Source organism: Anabrus simplex, chromosome 1 (assembly GCF_040414725.1).
Source record: "Anabrus simplex isolate iqAnaSimp1 chromosome 1, ASM4041472v1, whole genome shotgun sequence".
Taxonomy (NCBI): Eukaryota; Metazoa; Arthropoda; class Insecta; order Orthoptera; family Tettigoniidae; genus Anabrus; species Anabrus simplex.
In genome coordinates this window covers 207,728,479-207,750,563 of record NC_090265.1, presented here as the reverse complement: position 1 = coordinate 207,750,563, position 22,085 = coordinate 207,728,479, and the positions used below count along the sequence as shown (strand labels likewise).

Below are 22,085 nucleotides of genomic sequence, written 5' to 3'. Positions count from 1 at the left end.
CAACTCGTTTACTAATACATATGTTGTTTAATATAATACTTTATTAGTCAAAAGCGACGTATAGGCCATACACGATGTACGAAAGAATGCCGTCTAATAATAAGGTGTAAATAAAGGGTATGAAGAAACAAAATGAGGAAAACCGAGTGAGTTGGCCGAGCGGTTATGATCACGCAGCTGTTAGCTTGCACTCGGAAAAGAGAGAGTTCGAACCCCACTGTCGGCAGACCTGAAAATGGTTTTCCGTTTATTCCTCTTTACACATCAGGCAAATGCTGTGTCTGTACCATAATTAAGGCCACGGCCGCTTCCTTCCCATTCCTAGCTCTTTCCTATCTTATCTAGTACGTTTACATGCAGGATTCAGATCGATATGAATAGACTACACTTCCCGTATTGAAAACGCCATGTAAACAAGGACTCAGTTCGGATTGAGTCTCAAGGTCGATACGATAAAATCTGGGATCGTATCGTACTAGGTTCGAATTGAGTTCCATGAAAACGCGGATCGTACTGAGATCGTATTGAAAACGACTGCGCACACACTCCATGTTTATTCTGACGAAATCATCATCATCAAGGTTCTGTCGAAATAACAAATATAACAAGCCAGTAAATATCTTTTACCTGTATAAATGATCAGCAACTGCCATCATATTATGAGACGGCCAGCCCTTGCGATTAACAAAATCACGATAACCTTCTGTTGGGGGTAAAATTGGAATGTGCGTTCCATCTATTGTACCAATTACATTTGGAATACCACACATACTTTCAAAACTGAAAGTTATCTCCTGGGCTTCTATTGCATTTGGCGTTTTTAAATTCTAAGAGGTGATATCGATTTTACTACAATTCTGCATCGTTTGTATACGTCGATGTTGCCTGGCGGATTCAATACAATACTCAAATAGCCTTCAACATATAATGGGGAATCGTATTCAATACGATAAGTGTACTCAAATCGATCTCAGTCTCCATGTAAACGTACTTATCATCGCCATAGGACCTGTTTGTGTCTGTGTAAGGTAAAACAAGATTGTAAAAAATACATTTTAAAAGTGGCATTTAAATGTATTAAATGCCAGCCAAATTCCCCAAGATTCAGCCCCGAACTCTAAGCTAAGAGAAGAGTGAGTGGCAAACTGTGATACTCAGCAATTTGGTAACAAAAGCCAACAATGTTGATGGTAAACTGCCATCCAAATACAAGAGGGACGAGATGATTCAATATCAGGAAAAATATATGACATGTGAACAGATGGAAACATTTCATGAAATAAGACTAGGTAGTTTCCATAGTATTAGGACAGCTATCCTAATTGGATTTTTTTCTCTCTACAGACACCTCATTAGAAGACAAAATGCAACGTTGCAAGCTTAATTAGGCTACTAACGGAAAAGGAAATTACTGATTTTTCTAGTTGAATTCATACAAATATTAGAAAGGTTAGCTCAAGTAAGAAGAAAATTCAGACTTTTTAAACAGTGCATTCAAAATATCTTCATAATATTTTTTCAGCAACTTCAAAAAATACAGTACGGAATGCAATACAACATCGCTTCCTATTTTATAGGTTGACATATGTTAGAATTACAGTACACCAGAATTTAATTAATGTAGGCCTACTGTGACGTATATTGGCTGAATTCCGCTAAATGCTAGCCTAATAATAATTTTTAAGCAGAGCTGTGATTAAATATTTCCTTTATATTGCAAAGTGAATTTTATTATTTATTTCCTTTTATCACGCATTCTGTTTTGATTATCCGAAATTTCGGATTTCGGGTTACCACGATTTTCCCGAGTTATTATTATTATTATTATTATTATTATTATTATTATTATTATTATTATTATTTATTTATTTATTGAGGATCACTGAATTTTAAAATAAAGTACTGTATCTCAATCTCTAATATAAATGTGTAAAGTCTGAGATTAGAACCCAGGATGTAGCGTTGAAAGTAAGACACGTCAACTGTGTGAGCTGCTGAGAAAATACTGAATGAGTTGTAACATTATTGCTTTATGGGTAAAACCACAGGCGATTTACATCATTCGACGTATTTCCTAAGTCTTGTGAAGGGAATTTATATCCTACTCTCCTTACATCACGTTCTAGGTCAAATTGCGGTTATACTTCGAGGTTGTGCAATCTACGTCGTACCAATCCCCTCCCAGTACGGCAGGAAGGCTTTAAATTAAAAGTAGTGTTTATACGGCGTGCGTTCCGATAGCGCTGGCCAAGTTACGGTGCCATTATCACTAAGTTATTGGCGATTTGTTCGCTCTGTGTGTGTGTGTGCGCGTGTGCTCTTTCCAGGTATCAAGATGTGGACTCCACCCTCCGTGGAACAGACTTTCATCTACAAACGTCTTCCATAGCGGAAATTAACCCTCTTTTGGTCAGATTAAGTCAGATCAGAAATATCATTCATAAGAGTTATCACATGCATAATACCCAGGTCCAGGTCCCCTGTCCCATAACAAGGCAAAAATATCTCAAAGGCTACAAGTACTGTAAGCTGTTACTTTGCATTCATGTAAACTCTAACACACGAGGATGCAGAAGCATACATACATACATACATACATACATACATACATACATACATACATACATACATACATACATACATACATACATACATACATACATACATACATACATACATACATACATACATACATACATACATACATACATACATACTTACTTACATACATACATACATACATACATACATACATACATACACTGCCAGTCAAAAGTTCCTGGACAAAACATACGTACCCCCATGAATGTATTTAACAATTGTTAATGACAGAATATATTACTATAACATAGTTTCGAAGGTTTTCGGGCAACGGAGGCGAGTTTATGTTCCATGTTCAGCATCGAAAAAAAATGCATCCTACTTTATAACACTAGAGTTACAGCTTTAAGGGGGCTCTGTGATGGTTTGGGGTTGCATCACATTTAGAGGAATTGGTAGACTACACGCAATTCGAGGAACACGACAAAAACGGCTACCATTCCATCCTATCTCGTTACGCTCTTCTGTCTGGAGAGTAACGTAGGTTTGTCCTCCAAAAAAGTAAATGACTCCAGACAAATGTCTCGCTACTGCATGAATTATCTGCAAAACAAACAAACCTCTGGCGAATTGTTTTCAATGGAATGCCCCTCTCCCCAATCCCCGGACTTAAATCTAATTGAGTTGGTGTGGGAGGAGTTGCATCGGCAAGTCTACAAAGAGTGTCCTTCTTCCGTAAAGCTGTGGGACATCTTACAGAATGCCTGGCAAAGTATACCTGCATTTGTTAGAAAACCTTGTTCTGAGAATGCCGCGAATAGTTGAAAGTGTACTTGCAGCAAAGGGGGTTTCTTTGATGAGAATGGTCTGATGTGTTCTGCTGATTTGTGGGAGTATATGTGTACTTCTTCTTCTTTACCTGTTTACCCTCCAGGGTAGGTTTTTCCTCTGACTCAGCGAGGGATCCCACCTCTACCGCCTCAAGGGCAGTGTCTTGGAGCTTCAGACTCTGGGTCAGGGGATACAACTGGGGAAGATGGCCAGTACTTCGCCCAGGTGGCCACACCTGATATGCTGAGCAGGGGCCTGGTGCGGGGATGGGAAGTTTGGAAGGGATAGACAAGGAAGAGGCAAGGAAGCGGCCGTGACCTTAAGTTAGGTACCATCCCGGCATTTGATGGAGGAGAAGTGGGAAACCACAGAAGACCACTTCCAGGATGGCTGAGGAGGAAATCGCACACCCCTCTACTCAGTTGACCTCCCGAGGCTGAGTGGACCCCGTTCCAGCCCTCGTACCGCTTTTCGAATTGCATGGCAGAGCCGGGAATCGAACCAGGGCCTCTGGGGGTGGCAGCTAATCACACTAACCACTACACCGCAGAGGCGGACGAGTAAATGTGTACATATTTTCTATTTCTTGCTCAGATGTAATATAAAAAAGTAGTTATAATGTAAAATATTTGTTTAGAATATATCTTTGTCAATTCCTTGCATAGGCATGTTGGTTCTTTTAATCTCAGTCCATTCTTTAACAGTTCAGTGCTTGTCCAAAAACTTTTGGCCGGTAGTGTACGTACATCCATACGAAAGTGGTAGGCTTCCTCAGTCGGTAGAGCTAAATATTACCTATACTCTTGTATCAGCTATGTTGAAACACCGGATCCCATGAGATCTCCGAAGTTAAGCAACATTGTGCGTGGTCAGGAGTTGAATGGGTTGCCACGCGCTGTTGGTTGTGGGTAAGGGAATGGAGGAGCGGAAAGGAACTGGCCACCCTACCGCACGTAAACTCCGGCTCAGGAACACCTCTGCGGAGGTTCGGACCTGCCTACGCGCAGAATAACCCTTACCTTACCTTGTATCAGCTCAGGGACGCAGTCAGTTCTTCACGTCACATGGTAGCGTATGAGAGGATATAAAATTAAGTTTTGAAAAAAAACATGTGCTGCTGTTTAGTTAAATGAAGTTTTTCGAATATATTAAAAATGACATAATTGTGAAGGGAAATAAGTCACTGATTCTTTATACAGGGATTTTTAATTAAAAAGTAATGTTTGCATCTGGGACCCTTGATAATGATATAACGTGTAAATTTTTTTGCTTTACCTCGCAACGATACATATATGTCTTACGGCGGCAATGGGATAGAAACGGGCTAGGTGTGGGAAAATAGTAAACCACCGAAAACCATCTTCAGGGCTGCCGACAGTGGGTTCGAACCCACTATCTCCAGAATGATAGCTACATGACTCAAACCACGTAGCCACTTGTTCAGTATAACGCATATTCTCCCCCTTTAAAATATATATAACATTACAATGTGATGATAAGCGTTTTCCCTACTAGAAATATATATATATATTAACAATAATAATTGCCTTAAAATTTGGAGTTGTTATTGCTGCCAAATCTAATTCGGTTTAGAATAACTGTTCCATTGGTTCATATACCGAGCTCGATAGCTGCAGTCGCTTAGGTGCGGCCAGTATCCAGTATTCGGGAGATAGTAGGTTCGAACCCCACTGTCGGCAGGCCTGAAAATGGTTTTCCGTGGTTTCCCATTTTCACACCAGGCAAATGCTGGTGCTGTACCTTAATGAAGGCCACGGCCGCTTCCTTCCTACTCCTAGCCCTTTCCTGTCCCATCGTCGCCATAAGACCTATCTGTGTCGGTGCGACGTAAAACAACTAGCAAAAAAAATGGTTCATATGATAAATAACATGTCTCATTGGCATGATTGGTAATTTCACATGTGGCTATTCAATACAAGAAACATAAAATAATCTCAAAGATAACCAATTTATAACCAACAACAACTTCAACGACAAAATAATGAAAATATGGACAAAAGATTATCCACGATTTGAAATAGACTCATATTTAGACATTAAAGTTCTAAGTTTCACGTGGTAATTTAACATGTTGTTACTCACGATTAAAATACACACTTAAACGCACACTCTAACACCAACACGTAGAACTCCTGGTCCTCACATCACAGTGTCGTACCAGAACAGTTCACAATAGCAAGCCTCGTTTAACTCTGCGTATCCGACTGACAGACTCACACCTGATGAACAACTTGCCACGGACAGTCTCGTAACTGCTTACTTTCATTCGAGATTGACGCACTCAAGACTCGAAGGTGACTCTGGACAGACAGGCGTGCGCCAGATGCGTTTTTTTATAAAGGCCTGGAGATGCTTCTATTAGTTCCCAATTCCAGATCGATGTGGTCATCTGGTCCAGCGTTAATCAGCTTCTAGCTTTTTCTAAGAGCTTCCGTTCGCGAACCTAAACAATTCACCGGGGTTGTTATTTTGCCCCATTCACATCTTCGTAACTGCACCGCAATTATTGTCTCTTGCTGGTATTATTGCCGGCCGATCCGCACTCAACTTTCATTGTCACAGTATTATGAATTATATTCTACTGATGTTTCACATTTTATTTTCACATTTTCACCTACGGTATAATCTACAGCCATTTCGTTATAAATTCTAATAACAATACAGATCTATGATATAAAAAACTAGGCATTCCTACATTTTTTCCACTACAGGTAATCATGGATATGTTCTTGGGCTTATAGGACGAGAGATGGGGTACAGATTCCTTGGTTTTTCCCATTAGCAGCCTCTTACGTCATGCAGCGGATACAGATACAGTAAGTATCCACTCCGCCCACAGGGGAAGTAAAGTTCTGATAAATCGAATGAAAAATGGGTGTGTCTACAAAAGAATGATATGGCTTGTAAATTGTGAGAAAGTGAAATACTTCTATTCCCCGTAAATATAATACAAATATTCTTCTTAGTTTTTTACAAATTTTTCTACGACGCACCGATACAGATTGGTCTTATGACGACAACGGGATACTAAAGGCCTAGGAGTGGGAAGGAAGCGGCCGTAGCCTCAATTAATGTACAGGCCCAACATTTAGCCGGTGTGAAAATGGGAAACTACGGAAAACCATCTTCAAGGCTGCCGACAGTGGGGATCGAACCTTTCTATCTCCTGGATGCAACCTCACAGCTACGCGCCCGTAACCGCACGGCCAAATCGCCCGGTATTCTTCATCATCATCATCATCATCATTATCATCATCATCATCTTCTTCTTCTTCTTTTTACAAGTTGCTTCATGTCGCACGGACACAGATAGATCTTACGGCGACGATAGGAAAGAAAAGGGCTAGAAGTGGGAAGGAAGCTGTTAGCTAGTTGCTTTACGTCGCACCGACACACATAGGTCTTATGGCGTCGATGGGACAGGGAAGGGCTGGGAGTGGGAAGGAAGCGGCCGTGGCCTTGATTAAGGTACAGCCCCAGCATTTGCCTGGTGTGAAAATGGGAAACCACGGAAAACCATTTTCAGGGCTGCCGACAGTGGGGTTCGAACCTACTATCTCCCGAATACTGGATACTGGCCGCACTTAAGCGACTGCAGCTATTGAGCTCGGTGGGAAGGAAGCGACCGTGGCCTTAACTACGGTACAGCCCCAACATTTACCTGGTGTGAAAATGGGGAAAACTCGGAAAACCATCTTCAGGGCTGCTGACAGTGGGGTTCGAACCCACTATCTCCCGAATACTGGCCGCACTTAAGCGACTGAAGCTATCAAGCTCGTTCTTCTTCTCTTTCTTCTTCTTCTTCTTCTTATTCTTAGTATTATTATCCAATACAGTGGTGTAGAGGTAGCGAGCCTGTCTGTTTCTAAGGGCCTGGACTCGTTTTCTTCCCAGTTCAAGGATTTTAATTCTGGATTAAGGAGTTGAACGGGGTCCAGTTGATACGAGATTCTCGTAAACTCTTCGTTACAGGAAGAAAGCGAACGTTTTTTGTGTTTTTCACTCCTCTCCCTGAAGGGGAGGGGTGGGCCACCTTGAAGGTTACGCCATCACCCTGGTCAGGAGTTTCGGCTGGTTGGGGAAGGAGCTATAGTGTGCGAAGGAGGATAATTCGAAGCAAGGAATGAGGAGGTGTGCTCGGATATGTAAATACCGGGGTTGTGTTTAAGGAGTGAAAATTTAGATGAGAGTGCTAAGGGGGAAATGAAAGGTTAGTATGCGAGGGTGCTAGGGTTAAGTTGGAGGCCGAGGATGTGAAATAAGGAAGAGATATTGACTAGAGAAGTGAGTATGAGAAGGAGGAGATCGGTTGTCGGCGATTTTGTGGGGAAAAGCTAGGTGGGGGAGGGTAAGAACGGTTATGTGGACTAGGCGGATGGAATGGAGGAGCTGGCCGGGGACGGCGACGGGATATGTTAGGGCGGTTCAAAAGTTGGGGAGGAGAGCGTGACGGTTCGACTTGATGGTGGCGGCCGTGAAGATGTGTACCATTGGCGATAAGATGTTGGGCATCGTCGGGAGTCTGAAGATGTAGTCTCACTAAGTATGTGGGTCCAGATGCATTGTAAATCCGGGTAGCTCTTCGAACGCGCAATCCTGTCAAGCGGAGCTCATTGGCGATGTCTTCTGTTGATATTAGTGGGTCCACTCCGCGGATAACACAGGTGCAGTCGGGCGGTGGTGGCGACGATGGTACAGTAGACGTGCCGTATCTGCAGGAGGAGACGTGGCGGTGTCATTGGCGTGTAACTGGACAGTTGTATGCCGATAACTAGGTTGATCAGGGGTGGGACGAGGAAGGGTGGGACATAACGGTTGTGGTTGTAGGAACGTTGGGGGAGGTATAAGCAAAGGTGATTGTGGTGGTGGTGGTGGTGGTGGTGGTGGTGGTGGTGGTGGTGGTGGTGGTGGCGGTAGTGGTGGTATAACATGAGGACGAAGTCTGTGGTATTGATATCCATGGAGGTGGCAATGATGTTGCAGGCGTCTCAAAAGCAGTGTCGAAGTACGGCGGACAAGGGTCCATTCGATAACCCCGAGGTGGACATGTACACACCGTCCTGGATCAATTGCTGTGCGGCGTCTTCTGTAGGTAGTTGTATAAGGAACCGACTTGTTGGGACAAAGTTCTCCTGGACACGAGTTACATTGGTAACTGGGATGCAGTTAATGCGGAAGAAGTGGAGTAGATCGTCTTCTGAACAGTCGAGTTCAACATCTTGGATAAGGCAGTTTGGCATGAAGGGAAGGTCGACTTCCAACTTGGTGCCAGGCCGTTTTGTTTTATTGAGGTCGGTTGGGTGCTGTAGTAACGTTGTAGAGGTCCCCGGCCGAGCAAAAAGAGGCGTTGCACGGAATTAGTAATCAGTCCACTTCAGAGATAATGCTGTGTGGATCTTAGCTAGAGAAGCGATGATGATTGTGATGATGCTACTGGCCAAGTATACTTAGACGAACATTGGTTGCCATGGTTACAATGGTGCCGGGAAATTGATGAGCTAATTCCAGTTAAAGCCCCGGCCCTAAAATCATATCAATGTTACGTATAATACGTTATGTGAAATATTTCAGCTTAGAATTTGCCCGGTTAGGTTCTATCATCTATGGTTCAAAACCGTGCGAGAAATTCCAAGGAATTCCCGCTCTTGATGATATATGTGCTCCGGGTCAGTATTCTCCCCCAACATTATCACTTAGCGGCTTGTGCGCAACGATGATATATGGACTAGTGTCAAGCAACGAACAATCTACGGGCTGGACAACGTACACTAAAGAAAGTATGATGAGATAGTCTACAGATAATCATTCCTACCTGTTATCACCCTGTGGGTGGGGGCGGTAGAGTAAAACCCATGGTATCCCCTGCCTGTCGTAAGAGGCGACTAAAAAGCCCCAGGGGCTCTCGACTTGGGAGCGTGGATTGGCGACCACGATGCTCTCAGCTGAGCCCTGGCATTGCTTCCACTTAGTTGTGTCAGGATTTTCACTTTCATCAGTCCTATTTGGCACTCCTTGGTCAACTCTTGTTCTTTTCCGAGGCCTAGGGTGTCTTTCATTTTCACTCCGTTCGTAGCCCTTGTCATTCTTTGGACGATACCTCCATTTTTCGAAATGTTGGATCCCTTCCATTGTTTTTCTCTGATTATTATCATAGAGAGGATGGTTGCCTAGTTGTGCTTCCTCTTAAAACAATAATCACCAACACCACCACTACTCCTACCTGTCAGGCACCTGTCCCAACGCTGAACAAGTTTCTCTATGCCCTCCATTATGAAGGAAGCTGATTGCTAGTTGTACTGTTCTTCTAGAGCATCAGCAACAGTTTGATCGTTGACGAAACTATATATTTCAGGGCTTTCTGCAGCAAATCAAAGCCGTGACTGACGCTAGAGGAGAGATCTTGGCTATAAAGCCCCAACGAAAACAGTGCCAACTGCTCATTCTTGCACAGAGAGCGTCTTGACTTCCATTAACGTAGAGCACAAGTAGTTTTCCTAATCAAAGCAACTTTTTTTTTGTTCACAAGAATTGAGTCATACCATGTTGGTTGGTTTTACATTCTACTAACGACTTTTACGGTTTTCGGAGACACCGAGGTGTCAGGATTGCCATGAATTGTCCCACGGGAGATTTATTTACGTGCTGGTAAATGTGCCGACATGGAGATGACGTATTTGATCACCTTCAAATACCAAGGGAACGAGAGGGAATGAGCCACGATCGAACCTGCAAATTTGGGCTCAGAAAGCCAGCGCCTTAACCGTCTGAGCCATTCAGCCCAGAAATACCATTTCTAATTTAGACGTAACCATTAACACTTTACATAAGCGGACGCATATCTCAGACTGATCACGTTCTAGGCTGTTATTACAAACACCAAACCTTGCTTTGCTGCCACTTCTTCGCTGTCCCGTCAGTTATTTTCAGTGTTGCCAGGTTTGTTTACGTTCCATTTGAACAACACTTATGAACCAGTAAACTTCTTAACAAAACACGCAGGTTATGAAATTTGGTTTACTCTCTTTGAGTGTATGAGACTACTGATTAAGATGTTTAGGTACAAGGATGTATCAAGTGTTCTTTTTAAGTACAATTTAGCCGATATTGGTGGGACATTCGATTAGTCGTTAATCTTCCATATTAAAGAAAACTATTTCGATCTCCGGTTAGGTGTGTATGTGGCGTATGAGGGTGCTAAATGCGGCACCTTGATGCCACAGGCTCCCAGCTAGCGGCTCTTACAGGATACATTTCCGACACCCGACACTCCATTAAATCTGTAGCAAATGAAGAGGCGTTGAAATAATATTATTATTTAATTGTTATAGCAGATATGTTGTGCTCTTTATTTATTATGATATGTTAATGGTCATTCTTGTCATTGTTTTATAATTTAAGACATAGGGAGTCTGTACTTCTGTTAAGTAACAAAAACTTAGTAGGCCTATTTTGTTCTGTCACATTTGTAGGCTGAGAATGCCCGAATAAAGTCGAAACTTAAGTTCCTGAATGGTGGTAATTTGTGGTAAAAACTACATCTCAAACATTAATAATAATAATAATAATAATAATAATAATAATAATAATAATAATAATAATAATAACAATAATGATATAATTCCCTGTATACCCCAGTGGTAAAGTGTCGATATCCGGAACTTGATATCGACAGTTCAAATCTGGAAGGACACTTGCATGTCGTACGATGGCGGCATGTAGAAGATCATTGCTGACACACTTAGTGTTTACCCAATACGATTATTGAAAAACCGTAGATTGCCCAACTGAAATCCAATTTACTCTGCCATCTGGAAGAGTAAAACCAAAAGTTAAAATTGACCATGAGTCAGCCTGAATGGAAATGTGCTGAGGCCATAGATTATCATAATTATCATCGTCTCTGTTATATGTCGGGTTACTGTAAGTACACTGTCTTATATTTAACTAGCTGATGTACCCGTGCTTCGCTACGGAATTCTACAATGTATACAGAATTCTAGGTTAGGTAGTGTACACGTTGTGAGCAAGTTTGTCTTAAATTGTATAGCTCTTAACGCTACCCTAGAAACGCGACGGGAAGTCATAAAACATATTTTCTCGTATGAAGACTGAGGGAATTTTCACCCAATTCACCCAATTGCATGCCATCAGTCACAATCAGGTTGGGATGTTTTCATTATAATGCCTTTTTACATCCTCAGAAAAGACTGTCTTAGTGGTTTTCCCAACTGAAATGAACATACGTTAGAATGACGTCAGTAGGAATTACGCGATTAAAAGCAATGCTTTCATATTATGAAATACTCGTTCAAATGAAGCAACACCCATTTTCTCACTTTTGATGAACAGGACTACTCTGCCGACCTAACAGTCCAAAGTTTCAGAGCTGGAATGACAAAGCCGCAGACAGCCGTGATCCATGAACACTCTTCGGCTTTCTTCGGTGGGGAGAGGGTCGGATAGTGGAGACTCCCAGGGCAAAAAACTATGCCCAATTACTAATCTGTTTCCTAGGAGTACCCGATGAGTCAGAAAATATCAATTCACTACTCTGGCGGCTGAAAAACCTATCTGATTTTAAAGCAATTTTTTTCCTCCAAGCCAGAGGAGAAACCCCCTCTTCACTGCTAATTTGGAATAAATTGAATGTAGAATTTAATAAAAGTGAAGAGAGAGAAGCTTTTCTTAAGAAACGGCTCCTTTCAGGGTTGAATTTTGAATTATTTATTGAATATTGTGATGCTATAATTTGCAATAGGCCTAAATTGTTATTCTAGACCAGGCCATACTACTACTACTACTACTATTGCTGCTACTACTACCACTAAGTGTGGCTCTGCCTTAAGTATGCACACTGCACAATCAAAACAGCGCGTCAGAGTAGGGATCGAATAGCAGAAATATTATGATGAACCAGTGTGTTACGTACCAGCTCTATCAGAAAATGAATGCACCAGAGGAATGGCATGCTAAAGAAGAAAGTTTTCTAACTCCCCGGCTATTTCCCGCCAGTATTCAGTCAGGCTATTGTACTCGGTACGCAGCAGTAATCCCATCTATCCGAGTTGAGTGGCTGCATATGAGACAAAGAACATCACAACAAACAATGGTCAATGTAATGTTATTGTTGAACAATGTTATGCGCTTTCGATATTGTAGGCCTTCACATTTCGTTTTATTCCGACTCTGAAATACCACTCTTATCATAATCCGTACGGTAAAACTGAATAAAAGATAAATGACCGGAAATTGTATTCTCTATAACTTTTAAATAGTACTTTTCGATAGGACTAATAACATAGATACATACATACATACATACATACATTATCATTATAGACTGTTATGCCTTTCAGCGTTCAGTCTGCAAGCCTCTGAGAATTAACTAAACGTCGGCACAATCCTCGATTTGCAACTAGTGTTGTGGCCTCATTTAGTTCTATACCTCTTATCTTTAAATCGTTAGAAACAGAGTCTAACCATCGTCGTCTTGGTCTCCCTCTACTTCTCTTACCCTCCATAACAGAGTCCATTATTCTCCTAGGTAACCTATCCTCCTCCATTCGCCTCACATGACCCCACCACCGAAGCCGGTTTATGCGTACAGCTTCATCCATCGAGTTCATTCCTAAATTAGCTTTTATCTCCTCATTCCGAGTACCCTCCTGCCATTGTTCCCACCTGTTTGTACCAGCAATCATTCTTGCTACTTTCATGTCTGTTACTTCTAACTTATGAATAAGATATCCTGAGTCCACCCAGCTTTCGCACCCGTAAAGCAAAGTTGGTCTGAAAACAGACCGATGTAAAGATAGTTTCGTCTGGGAGCTGACTTCCTTCTTACAGAATACTGCTGATCGCAACTGCGAGCTCACTGCATTAGCTTTACTACACCTTGATTCAATCTCGCTTACTATATTACCATCCTGGGAAAAAACACAACCTAAATACTTGAAATTATCGACCTGTTCTAGCTTTGTATCACCAATCTGACATTCAATTCTGTTGAATTTCTTACCTACTGACATCAATTTAGTCTTCGAGAGGCTAATATTCATACCATACTCATTGCACCTATTTTCAAGTTCTAAGATGTTAGACTGCAGGCTTTCGGCACAGTCTGCCATTAAGACCAAGTCGTCAGCATAGGTCAAACTATTTACTACATTTCCACCTAACTGAATCCCTCCCTGCCATTTTATACCTTTCAGCATATGATCCATGTAAACTACAAACAGCAAAGGTGAAAGATTACAGCCTTGTCTAACTCCTGTAAGTACCCTGAACCAAGAACTCATTCTACCATCAATTCTCACTGAAGCCCAATTGTCAACATAAATGCCTTTGATTGATTTTAATAATCTACCTTTAATTCCATAGTCCCCCAGTATAGCGAACATCTTTTCCCTAGGTACCCTGTCATATGCTTTCTCTAGATCTACGAAACATAAACACAACTGCCTATTCCTCTCCTGACAGCCTCTCTGTGGTCTGAAACCACACTGGTTTTCATCCAATTTCCTCTCAACGACTGATCGCACCCTCCCTTCCAAGATGCCAGTGAATACTTTGCCTGGTATACTAAGCAATGAGATACCTCGATAGTTATTGCAATCCTTCCTGTTCCCTTGCTTATAGATAGGTGCAATTACTGCTTTTATCCAATCTGAAGGTACCTTACCAACACTCCACGCTAATTTTCCTACTCTATGAAGCCATTTCATCCTTGCCTTCCCACTATACTTCACCATTTCAGGTCTAATTCCATCTATTCCTGCTGCCTTATGACAATGGAGTTTATTTACTATCCTTTCCACTTCCTCAAGCATAATTTCACCAACATCATTTTCCTCCTCCCCATGAGCTTGGCTGTTTGCAACACCACCATGATGATTTCCTTTTACATTGAGAAGATGTTCAAAATATTCCCTCCACCTCTCCAGTGATTCCCTGGGATCTATTATGAGTTCACCTGAATTACTCAAAACACTGTTCATTTCCTTTTTCCCTCCCTTCCTAAGATTCTTTATTACTGTCCAGAAAGGTTTCCCTGCTGCTTGACCTAGCTTTTCCAGGTTATTACCAAAATCTTCCCATGACTTCTTTTTGGATTCAACAACTATTTGTTTCACTCTGTTTCATTCATCTACGTACAAATCCCTGTCTGCCTCGGCCCTTGTTTGGAGCCATTTCTGATAAGCCTTCTTTTTACGTTTACAGGCTGCTCTCACTTCATCATTCCACCAAGATGTTCGCCTTTTCCCATCTTTACACACAGTTGTTCCTAGGCATTCCCTTGCTGTTTCTACTACAGCATCCCTGTATGCCACCCATTCACTTTCTATATCCTGAACCTGCTTACTGTCTACTGTTCGAAACTTCTCACTAATCATATCCATGTATTTCTGTCTAATTTCCTCGTCCTGGAGATTTTCTACCCTTATTCGTTTGCAGACAGATTTCACTTTCTCTACCCTAGGCCTAGAGATACTTAGTTCACTGCAGATCAGATAGTGATCTGTATCATCGAAAAATCCCCGAAAAACTCGTACATTCCTAAAAGATTTCCTGAATTCAAAGTCTGTTCAGATATAGTCTATTATGGATCTGGTACCCCTAGCCTCCCATGTGTAGCGGTGAATAGCCGTATGCTTGAAGAATGTATTCGTAACAGCTAAACCCATACTAGCACAGAAGTCCAGCAAACGATTCCCATTCCCATTAGCTTCCATATCTGCCCCACATTTACCAATCACCCTTTCGTATCCTTCAGTTCTATTCCCAACTCTCGCGTTGAAATCGCCCATTACCACTATTCTATCCTTGCTGTTGACCCTGACCACAATGTCACTCAATGCTTCATAAAACTTGTCAACTTCATCCTCATCTGCACCCTCACATGGTGAATACACAGACGCAATCCTTGTCCTAATTCCTCCCACTGACAAATCTATCCACATCATTCGCTCATTTACGTGCCTAACTGAAACTATGTTGCGTGCAATGGTATTCCTGATAAAGAGCCCTACCCCAGACTCTGCCCTTCCCTTTCTAACACCCGTCAAGTACACTTTATAATCTCCTATCTCTTCCTCCTTATCTCCCCTTACCCGAATATCACTTACTCCTAGCACATCCAGATGCATCCTCTTTGCTGACTCAGCAAGTTCTACCTTCTTTCTTCCATAAGCCCCATTAATATTGATAGCTCCCCATCGAATTCCATTTCGTTCGCCAAGTTGTTTCCAAGGAGTCCCTCGCCTGTCAAATGGGAGTGGGACTCCATTACTCCCATAGGTCCGAGGCTTGCTTAAAGTGTTCTGAGCTCGGTAAATTCATGAAGCAGGATGCTGCCCTACTTGCACATAGTCCAAGTGAGGATCTCTCCTCTAACGGGTTATGGACCACCGGTGAATTGTATAGTCCTAGCCGCCTGAGCACAAGGAGGGCCACGACTCAGAATATGTCCGAGATGCCCTCTCCCATTCCATAGCAACTGGTATCCCGACTCTCAGGACCACTTACTAGGCCACTCAGCCGTTGCCCATGGTTCACGAACTAGGACGTGACTACAGTAACCCACAAACATGAACCATCTAATACCATTGGTATTTAAAACATTCTATTTTAGTCGCCTTCCCCTAAACTACAATTTCATCCAGGATGAATAAAACTGTTTATAGCTTAGACTGTAGTTTCTTATTCTCCGACTCTATATACCGATTTTCATTAAATTCTGTTAACCCATTTTCTCGTGGCTCGGCGTTGATATGGACTTAGCAACAAAAATACAAATTCATGAATATCTGTGTTATCATAGCCGGTACGGTAAAAATATGTAAGTCATAAATGGTCGGAAATTTAATTCTCTATAACTCTGGTTATGTAGTATTTATTGATACGACAACTAATAATAAAAATATTTTATAATTACATTTTAGGCCTTCCCCTAAACTACCATTTCACTCAGCTTAAATAAAAAAATTTATATCTTAAATTGTAATGGCTCATTCTCCCACTTTGCATACCAATTTTCAATGAAGTAGGACCAATAATAATGTAGGTGAGGGTTATTCTGCCCTAAGGCAGGTCCGAACCTCCGCAGAGGTGTTCCTGAACCGGAGTTTACGTGCGGTAGGGTGGCCAGTTCCTTTCCGCTCCTCCATTCCCTTACCCCCCACCAACAGCGCGCGGCAACCCATCCAACTCCTGACCACGCCCAATGTTGCTTAACTTCGGAGATCTCACGGGATCCGGTGTTTCAACACGGCTACGGCCGTTGGCTAATAATAACGTAAATATTTAAAAATAAATTTCAAGCCTTCCCCTAAACTACCATTTTACTCAAGGCGAATAAAATTATTTATAGCCTAGTTTGTAGCGACGTATTCCTCGACTTTGCATACCAATTTTTATTAAGATAGGACTACTAAAAACATAAATATTTGAAAATTAAATTTTAGGCCTTCCCCTAAACTACCATTTCTATCAGCGTGAATAAAATTATTTATATCGTAGATTGTAGCGACGTATTCCCCGACTTTGCATACCGGTTTTCAATTAATTCTCTTTTGCCGTTTTCTAGTGATGCGTGGACAGACAGACAGACAGACAGACAGACAGACAGACAGACAGACAGACAGACAGACAGACAGACAGACAGACAGACAGACAGACAGATATTACGGAAAAGTAAAAAGTGTATGTCCTTGTTACTGTGGACATGACTGATACAGAAATACCATTATTTTCAAATTCTGAACAATGTACAGACAAAACTCTTATTTTATATATAGTCTATATATAGATTTCAAGCAAAAATTCAAGGTCGGATGTTTTTCATCGAAACGGAATTCTTTTATGTTTCAGATATCTGGATTAGATCACTCGATCATCGGTGTACAGGGTGGAAAGCCATCAGGTAAGCCATTGTCTTATCATACCGCCCCAACATCTATCCCCCAAAATATTGTGATGTTAAGGATTTTATGAACAATGTTAATGCTATTCCTTGACTGAAGTATAGGATCACGGAGTAGGAAGTTTTCTAGTCATCCCCTGTGGTTGGGGGATGCAGATGAAGAATACACTCACGGTATACCCTTCCTGTCGTAAGAGGTGACTAGTAGGGGCTACCAAGGGGTGATGACATTAGAACCATGAGATAACTTGTGAATAGAACCATTGCGTGAGGAACACCATGGGTCGACGTTACCTATGAGTAGTACTAATTAATGAGAAACAGCGTGGGTCTACGTTGCCTGTAATTAGTATCACTATGTGAAAATCACCACGGGTCTGTCTGGCGCCCGTGGTAAATACCACTATTTGTGGATCTCCGTTACCTGGAGTAGTTCCATTATGTGAAGAAAACCATGGGTTTGTGTTACCTATGGTTGTTACGCTAATGAGCAATACACCGTGGGTCTGCATTGCTTATGATTAGTAGCACTACTGTATGTCCGGCTCTATGGCTAAATGGTTATCGTGCTGGCCTTTGGTCACAGGGGTCCTGGTTTCCATTCCCGGCCGGGTCGGGAATATTAACCATCATTGGTTAATTTCTCTGGCACGGGGCTGGGTGAATGTGTCCTCTTTATATCATTTCATCACCATTACGACGCCCAAGTCGCCTACCGGCGTCAAATAAAAAGACATGCACCTGGCGAACCGAATATGTCCTCGGACACTACCGGCACTAAATTTCATACGCCATTTCACTTCATTTCATTTCAGTAGCACTATGTGAGCCTTTGTTTAGTTTCACTTTCTGAGGAACACCACGGGAATACCGGCGTCATGGGTCTGCGTTGCTTGTGAGTAGTACCAATAATAATAATAATAATAATAATAATAATAATAATATTGGCTTTGCGTCCCACTAACGCCGAGGTGCCGGAATTTAGTGCCTCAGGAGTTCTTTAACGTGCCAGTATATCTACCGACATGAGGCTGACGTATTTGAGTACCTTGAAATAACACCGGACTGAGCCAGGATCGAACCTGCCAAGCTGGGGTCAGAAGGCCATTGCCTCAACCGAATGAGCCACGCAGCCCGGCAATGAGTAGTACCCTTATATGCGAAACTCCATGGGTTTGTGTTACCTGTGAGCGGTGGCATTGTGTTTGACATACCACGGGACTACATTACCTGTGATTAATACCACAATGCAAGAAACACCACGTCTACCTTACGTGTTTACTACCACTATAGAAGGAATACCATGGTTCTGCTTTCCTAGTGATTTGTATCAGTATGAGATGCCGGCGACCTGGGATTTGGAGCCATTTAGATAATAATGTATGATCCCAGTAATTTAGGCTTCGTGAATTGGATCCACTGATTTTTTGTTTCATTATCATTTCATCATCATTCTTGTTAGATTCAAGTCAGTGGATACATTTTCAAGTTTTAATTTTCGCTCCATTCACCTCGTACCATTAGGGGACGATGCCCTAGCTGTTAGGCCTCTTTAAGAAACATAATCATCAGCTTTCTAGTCAAGCTGAAATTCTTTAACATCGTTTCAGAATGTAAATGTTCAAAATTTAGAGAAACCTAGAATACCTTTGAAACAAACTAGTATGTTTTGCTACATTATACGTGAATTCATTCAGTAGTAATTCTCACATGAATTGGACACATTACTTGTGACCAAATAAATACTTTGAAAAGATAGTTCCCGAAAACAATATATAAGACAATACTATTCCAGAGAAGCTTCTTCGAATTAAAAAGAAGTAAGTCAGAAAGAAATAGTATTGGAGAGGGATAAGATTGAAGATGGCATGTCTCAGCTTTAATACCTCGCCTCTCAATTTCAACATAGTATGCGATGGAATTTTAAGTCGGAGATTGATCGGAACCGAGATACTGAATTCAGGTTACAAGAACATCAGACTCCTTGTCTCCGTCGTGACAATTCATGGAAATCCTATCGGAAACTTCATAATGCGGAATTAATATATTGTTGAATCTGGAATATTTCCGTCGAACTTAGAAAATGTAATACGTATATCAGGTTAGTGTTTTTCACTGTTACTTTGTCCGGCTCCATGGCTAAATGGTTAGCGTGCTCCGGGTTCGATTCCCGGTAACCTTAATTGGTTAATTTCGCTGGCACGGGGGCTGGGTGTATGTGTCGTCTTCATCATCATTTCATCTTCATCACGACGCGCAGGTCGCCTACAGGAGTCAAATCTAAAGACCTGCATCTGGCTGGCCGAACTTGTCCTTGGACACTCCCGGCACTAAAAGCCATACGCCATTTCATTTCCTCCTGTTACTTTAGTCAACAATGTCTAAAGTAATGATTAGTAATCACCTGGACTATAATAATGTCCTTATTATAACACAGTCAGATTTAAACGAACAGTGTTAGACGTGGGATATTTTTAAATGTGTTATTTTACATGTATGTTTTAGTGTTCTAAATGTTATATTTCGTGCTTCAACACACTGATTATTTTTATATTAATGACTTAGGATATGTTTCGTTTTCTTACTTCATACCATTGTTTCTTCTGTACGGGTACCCTCCTGCACTTCAGGGACAACATTTTTCTTTTCACCTCCTACTGGTTGGTTTATCTTGAAATAAATCCACAGTACACCTTATCTGTCATAAAAGGCGACTGGTATAGTGCATTCGGAGTACAGATTCAAAAAATGCTGAGTTCAGAAAGCAGCAATTCTTCAATATTCCTGAATTAGAGCATTATTTTCCAGGTTTCAGTCATACTAAGACGGACATACCCCTATGTATGTATTTATTAATTTATATTCTTAAGAGTGGTGAAATTAGTGCTCATTGTTCCCTCTCTTGCATTTAAACGCAAGTGATATTAAGGTGTAACAATTTAATTTTCTGGATTCACTTTCATTCCGAATGCTAAACCAAGTGAGCAAGTAAGATAAAGCAAGTGGACACGAGACTTCCAGGTTTATATGTAATCCGATATACAAAGAGAGAACTTTCTATTTCGAATATATCATGAGCATTCTAACCAACAAAGTTGGGTAAACATATCATTAGTATTTTAAAGAAAATAATACTATTATCCATTCTTATCGTACCTAGCATATTTCCTCCAATTTACATTTCAACGAATAACCAAAATCCCAAAACACATGGTGCGACAGCACCAAGGCCCATGGCCTACCAAGCGACCGTAGTTCAGCCCGATTAGTAGGTGTCGTGATGAATCCTCTCGGCCGTTATTCTTGGCTTTCTAGACCGGTTCAATAAATAACACAATAATAAGAAACGATACCACTCCTACTAAATTGCTAAGTAAATTTAAACGCACTCATTATTAAATTCATATCATACCAAAGTAAACGTTATCATTAATTGTAATGGGCTTGGACAATCAATACGTAATTATGTGATATACCATTTGTACCAGAATGAGACATTCTGTGGTTGGTTGTCAACGGAAAAATCGGCTTCATCAAAAGGAAAATGTGAATCGAAACTTCACCTTTATTATTGTAACTTGCCCCATGCGGAGGCTGCGACATGGACAATGTATATCGACTACAAATGATTAGGTCTTCCAACTCATTGATTTTGCTAAAATGTGCAGGAGAGAAAAGATATCAAAATACACAAAGCTGAGAAATAAATTTGTAAATATAGGATCATGTAAAAGCTCGTCAAATGCTACATCAATTATTGTGGAGTATGGTTATTCAACCTTGTATTGCAGCGATTGCGATGTCTTGAAGACCAAGTGAATCCCACAGTTGTACCAGAAATTTAGGGATTGTGCCTCGAGCACCGATTATGAGTCCTGATAAGTGGTATCGTTGGAGGATATTCACACTTCCTTACTTTGAAATATCATGTTCGTCCTTAAGTTATTTTGTGGCTCATGGAAATTTAAGAGAAAGTTGAACTGGGAATTGTCTACACTATAAAATATGAAAGGCATTATTTATATATCATCGCTAAATCCCTTATAATATCAAATCTTAGCGAAGATTTCTGCTTTGCATCTTCAAATTAAACCATGTCTGCTTTTGTAAATACCGACGAAATCTTGAAATAATCGGACATGCAATTCATTAATAATAATATAACAGAGAACTGCTCTAGATAAAACCAGGCTGTCTGTAATATATTGTAAAATGTAAACTATGAGCAGATTACTCCAGATCTGACCCCCTGTGTGTGGGGGGTCGCAGATGAAGAATACTCCCACGGTATTCCCTCCCCGTCGTAATAGGCGACTCAAAAGAGGCCCCAGGGGCTCTCAACTTGGGGGGGGGGTGGCGACCACGGGGCCCTTAGCTGAGTCCTGTCATTCCTTCCATCTACCTTCATCAGGCTCCTCACTTTCATCTATCCTGTCCGATCCCTCTTGGTCAACTCTTGTCTTGTTCTTTTCCGACTCCGATGGCATTACAGCATTCGAGGCCTAGGGAGTCTTTCATTTTCACATACTTCGTGACCCTTGCTTTTCTTCGTGCGTTACTTCATTTTTCGAAGTGACGGTTCCCTTCTTTTTACTCTCTCTCTCTCCCTACACCCTGTGGGTGGGGACCGCAGACGAAGAATACACCCACGGTATCCCCTGTCTGTCGTAGGAGACGACACTAAGGGGAGACCAAGGGTTGATTGAATTAGAACAACGAAACTACTTGTAATTAGTACCATCATGCTTGGAATACTATGGGTCGCCTTTAC

General features: G+C 41.4%; 1 long non-coding RNA gene across 1 annotated transcript in view; it reads left to right on the top strand.

Moving 5' to 3' along the window:
* Window positions 1-22,085, top strand: part of LOC136864012 (uncharacterized) — an 833,240-nt gene that overhangs the window by 391,944 nt on the left and 419,211 nt on the right. The window contains exon 3 of the long non-coding RNA XR_010859251.2: window positions 17,263-17,314. This is a non-coding gene — a long non-coding RNA (uncharacterized lncRNA). The remainder of the gene's footprint in view (window positions 1-17,262; window positions 17,315-22,085) is intronic.